This window comes from Aplysia californica, unplaced genomic scaffold, assembly GCF_000002075.1.
Source record: "Aplysia californica isolate F4 #8 unplaced genomic scaffold, AplCal3.0 scaffold01421, whole genome shotgun sequence".
Taxonomy (NCBI): domain Eukaryota; kingdom Metazoa; phylum Mollusca; class Gastropoda; order Aplysiida; family Aplysiidae; genus Aplysia; species Aplysia californica.
Window position 1 is genome coordinate 81,391 of NW_004798691.1, and position 6,126 is coordinate 87,516.

Sequence of the window (6,126 nt, forward strand, 5' to 3'; positions counted from 1 at the left end):
CTCGCGCAAGGGCGAAAAATCTCGAAGGGCCCATGTGCAAGTTGCGCACGTTAAAGATCCCTTGTTTGTCTAAAATAGATAAGAGTAGGCTTCAGCCGCCACCCGGGCAAAATTCAAAATATCCTACCAACTGAAAAAGTTTAACGTGTCCCGCGCGCTCATGTGACCTTATGCAGTTGCGACTGCCGTAAAACACTTAGACTACCAAAACAAAAAACAAAAAATAATTTTTAAAAATCAAGTTATAACAGTCAGGGTAAAACCAGTTCGCCTTCTAATTGATCGAAATGGTGACAACGAGAGAGTAAAACATTTAAACATTTACAACTGCATCTACAAACATTTTTTCTGAGTCATACAACACTCCTAACTGAGGGTTCAGCCCCATTATTATTATTATTTATTATTATTATTATTATTATCATTATTATTATTATTATTATTATTATTATTATTATTATTATTAGTTTCGTACTTTAATTTGATAGCCGTAAAATTATTATTATTATTATTATTATTATTATTATTATTATTATTATTATTATTATTAGTTTCGTACTTTTATTTGATAGCCGTAAAAGTTTTCACGATAAGGGAGCACATCGAATCAAGTTACTCAGCCGTAGCATTGTGGTGGGGGGAAACTCGTGGGGCAAGTGGACAGCAGGAGATCTTCAAAGGAAGAACCCCCCCCCCCCCTTTCAAACAAGTGTTTGGGCCCTAATTTCCTGACGCTCTAAGGCCGGTCCCAGAGTGGTCTGTAGGTCTGACCTGTAGCTCGCCTGGCTCGCACCGTGCAAATGAATGTATACATTACCGTGTGCTAAAGCAGCGTAGCTGTATCGTCTGTTTTGTGTCAGCAGAGCTGCGCGATGCGTCAGACGTGCTATTCAACAATGTTGTAAAAATGGCGGACATGTGTCGCCTCGCTTCGTGTTTATTTTCGACTGAAACTTTTCACAGATCATCAAAATCAACAAGAAGTAAGTATTATTAGGTGCTTTGCTATTAAATATTGATGCTAGCATCAACACTTGGCCACAAAATCTCCAAGAAATGCACTTTATCATACTTTGAAACTTCGAATCGAGAGGTTGACCTAGGGGGGGGGGGCTGCACTTGGCACATGACGTAAAGAAGAGTTGTCCCGTCTTGGTATAATTGTTCTTGGATTACACAGTACCTAAATTATAGCAAGTCTCGGGACCTAGAGGTGAAGATGTTGGCCTCTCATTCAGAGGTTCCGGGTTCAAATCTGGGTTGTGATGGAACAGTTTTCTTCTCTAAAATTGTCTCTTTTCTCCTCCTTTCCTGCTCTCCAGCTATGTTCTGTCGTCTGCTTTCGTCTCCACTTTCTCCCCCCCCCCCCCCCACATCCTATGCACCCTTCTCGGATAAGGGCGAAAAATCTCGGAGGGCCTGTGAGCACGTTGCGCACGTTAAAGATCCCTAGGTGGTCTAAAATCGATAAGAGTAGGCTTCGGCCGCCAAGTGGGCAAAATTCAAACTTTCCTACCAACTGAAAAAGATTAACATGTCCCGCACGCTGATGTGATATTTTGCCCGTTGCGAGCCTCGTAAAAACACTTAGGCCTATCTAAAAAAAAATAAAAAAAGGAAGTTGACTTTAAACCAAGACGGTCAGAGATCGTATAAGAACGTAGCGTATAGTAATAGTTCTAAACCAGAAATCAATAAAACGTCACTGGCCAGTTTTGCCCCGCCGACTCTAGAATCACTCAACACTAATGAATCGTTGCTGCTTCTACTATTAGAATATTGCGTCGCTTTTCAACCTCATTGTGTCCTACAATTACATGACCATTCTGACTGAGGTTTCACTTTATTTAGGGGGTCCCCGTGGTCAAGAGGTTTACGGTGTTCTCTCGTGAAATAGGTCCCGTGTTCGAAAACTGACAGTGAAGGGAAATGTTCTTCTCTTAAATGTTCTCCTTTCCCCTTCTTTCTTGCTTTCTTAACATGTTCTATCGGCTGCTTTCGTCTCTGCTTTGTATCCCCAACCCTACCGTCCCTTTTGCTCACGCTAAAGATCCCCTTTTGCTCCCTCCTCTAGGCTCCTGATTTTTTCTGCAGCCTTTCCACTGCTACTCCATGGCTCCTTCTTACTTAGAATTCTGTCTTTCAGCCACACCCCTGTTCTTAGGGTAGGTAAGATCTAACATCTACCCTTTCCGGATGACGATAAAAACTCTTGGAGGTCGTGTGTGCAAGTTGCGCACGTTAAAGATCCATGTCCAGTCATAGTTTTGATCGTGGATAATTATTGTAAGTTCTTTCACACAATGTATAAGTACGGAATCAGAGACGGAAGTTGTACAATTTTTTTGTATTTTTAGTCACAGAAAACTCGTTTCCACGCCAAACTGTCATGGCTGAAAAAGGGCCCCTCTCAGGAGGCAGATTGGATCATTCTGCTCCAGAAACTCTGTCTTTGAAAGAAAGGTAAGTTTTTATTGTCTGTTGTCTTGAAACCTTGAAGTTACTGTATATGAACTATCAACTGAACTATTTAGACCCGTTCATGTGGGAATATAGGGGCGTGTCCAAAGGCTGAGAAAGGCTAAAAGGTCTGAAATTCCTGAGACTTGTGATGAGTAATAGATCTGGAGATCTAATCTTGATAGATCTAGATTCTATCTAGACTAGATCTAGATCTAGATCTAAAATCTAGTGTCTAGATCTAAGATAATCTAAAACCAGATATAAAATCTAGATGTAGTAATACTACTAAACACTAAACTGTTTACTATCATACGGCAGGTTTCACAATTGGGAGTGTATACAGACCCGGTAACCGGGAACAAAGTCACAAAGTATACAGACCCGGTAGGGGAACTCTTTTGTGATTTCGAAGAGTTTCAGCGCCCTCTTGGCTCAGGGTAGACCTAGGTTCTTCTAGATCTATGGTCTAGATCTAGATCTAGGCAGACATAAATCTTTGATCTAGTTTCGCGGCTAGCCTAGATCTATAATCTAGATCTAAATGAAGATTGCGGATGTCTTTTCGATGAACGATCGTTTTTCCTCCGTTTTGGAGTTGGAGGAATCACGATTTGAAGTAAAGAACAATGTCATAATTTCAATCGAGCAGTCACCCTCTCTATTTCTCTGCCCCCCCCCCCCTCTCTCTCTCTCTCTCTGTGTGTATCGCTCGCCTTCTCTTTTTCTTTGTTTGTCTCTATTTCTTTGTCCCCACCTATTTCCCACTCTCATGTCACATTTTGCTAGCACCTCTCTCTCTCTGTCTATCTCTCTCGGTCTATCTCTCTCTCTCTCTCTCTCTCACACACACACACACACACACACACACACACTCACGCACACACTCTCTAGATTTCTACCGGGTCTGGGCGCTGACACTTCCCGAAATCACAAAAGAGTTTCCCTTCCGGGTCTGTATACTTCGTGACTTTGTTCCCGGTTACCGGGTCTGTATACACTTCGATCATCGTTCACAATTTTGTGCGCACTGAGGTGGTGAGATGTTTCAATGCCTATAAGTTTATGTTTTGTTGAAATAAACAATTTTTCAAACTGTGTTTGTATTGTGTTTGCTTCAAATAAACTAGAAAAACATTAAAATTTGTTGATTTTTTTATTGTTCTTTTTTTATGGAAAGTGGCTATTCTCACCCGCCCGGAAGTTCTCGCAAGATCTACTCCTCCCCTCTTCTCTCTCTCTCTGTCTCTTTCTGAATACTGTCTATCGGTGTGGACGATCAAATTGACCAAAACAAAGTTAAAAAATGATGTTAAAACACAAAAGTAAATTAATTTGGTTGTCTACAAAGATGCTACGGCTATTTAACTTTTCGAATCGAGCCGAACTACGCGGGTCGCCATTTTGTTTTGTTCTCTCTCTTTCTCTCTCTCACTCTCTCTTTCCACTGCCCACAGACAAAATTGTACGCTTTTAGTAGGCTACAAGTACAGTTGTAATGGAACGTTTGTTCATAGCACAGAATTCTACAATTTTTCTGTTATCACAGTGTAGAATTCTGTGGTTTAGGGTGAACGCAAAATTTGTTGGCCTAGATCTAGGCTATAACGGTGAACGCGCACCGGGTGAGAATAGCCAAAGACTCGCCTGCACTATTCTCATCCCGGATGAGAATAGAGGTGGCCTTTTTTATGACTGATCTTAGGCTGTCTATCGTCACTTTTTAGAAGGACACCATTTCCCATTTTCTAGGTCTAGTCAGATAGCTCATCTGGATAAGGCCAAAAACTCATATTTCCACAAAAATGTTGTGTAGAATTTGGAAAATAGCCTTGAAAAGTTGTTACAACAGCAAAACTCAAGCCTACGTGTCCTTAGACCTAGGCTAGGGATCGATAATAGGGGGGTATTTTTATCACACCTGTCCATCTGAATTAGGATGCTCTCAAAATGCCATCTAAGCCTACCTTTCTAAATGAAATCTGTGAAAAACTTGCTCCCATGTGAAACTAACACTTATTCTGAGCGTGTAAGTCGAAAAAAGTTAGTTTTTTAGTCATAGGTTAAGAAATTATGGGCCGATATATCTCACGTGACCGTGTCCGTCCAACAGAAAATGATGATCGACCGCGAACAAAGAAAGCTATTATCGATACCACGTGACGGAAAACTCTAATTCTTTCCTTGTTCCTGTAATCGCGGGGACGGATATTTTATATTCGCTGCTGGTCTGGACTTCTTGTGTGAACGGTTCGTCCACAATCGGGTTTAGAATGTTGTCCATCCGATGGCGATCGACCAAATGACGATCGACAAGAATGTTAGTTTTGCGTAAATATTCCGCATTTTCTTATCGAGTCGGAGTTTCTGATACTGTTTCGTGTTTATTCATTCAACTTTGATATAAGACTAGATGAAAAAAACCAAAAATGGAGTAAATAAAGGGAATAGTAAATCATCCCGATCGAAAGAACATCACAAATGCGCAATTTGGGTCGAACATTCTAGATTCGGATGGACATTCGCAGTCGATCGCGCTGATGGTAAAAAATGCACTGGAGTTTCGTGACGGATTCGGAAGGACGTGACATCGCATGGCGTCGGAAAGAATGTGTTTGCGCGTTTCAGTTTCGCGTGGGTTATTTATTGTTGATCTTAATGTAATTTCGCTACTTTAACAAAAAAAAAGCAATTTGATGATTTGAAAGGAGGAATATTGGAACTTTGACACTTTTGAGGTGAAAAATAGAGCTTGATCTAGATCTAGATCTAGCCTATTCTAGGCTACATTATCTACATTCTTCTAGATCTAGATCATTTGTGGGTTATTTTTTGGCACTTTTTACTATTTTTGACTAAAGCTTGGTGGGAAATTTCAGTCTCTTCTTTCTGTGTTGCTTAGTTAGGGTCTAAGCTACTGTAGGCCCTACACAATCTGTCTTGGTGGAGTTTGGACTTGGTGTTATAAAATTATTTACTTTTTTTTTTGCAGGCCATAGATATTATAGATTTCTTTTCTAAATATTTTTCAATTTTAAAGCATTTGATACTAGATCTAGAATGAAGAGTTCACCTACATGTTAATTTCTACTCCTTTGCAGTTGAGATCATGTTTAAGGCCAATGAAACAATGTTCACAGACTTTTTTTTTACCCCTTTGCAATTTAATTTAGATGTATGCTAGAAAAGAAGTGTACATTGTACATCATTTGTCTACTCCTTTCATTTGCTGATGAGGTCCTTCTTGTTGAGGACTTTACCAAGAATAGAAAAAACAACTTACCTTTATGTAGTGAAGTCTGCCCACTTCAGTAGTCTCTCATTACAAAAATGACGACAACCGACTCATGACACACACAATGAATATATATATTCATACCAGACAACATCACCGATGATTTTAACATGGGTAATCACCTGACAGTAGGACTTGACAATGTGACAAAACTGAAAGACCCCCACTTTCAAACTCACATCTCTGCCAAACAAATAATGCGAGGCATCGTGGTGAAATCAGGCACTTGTCAAAATAGTGAAATTGAAGGAGCGGGCAATTTTCTGCTAGTGTTTGACAATTTTTATGAAAATTTTGTTTTTTGGCTTAACACCTTTTATGCCCCTTCAATCCCAAATATTTTGACTTCTCCTCGAGATTAATGGGTATTG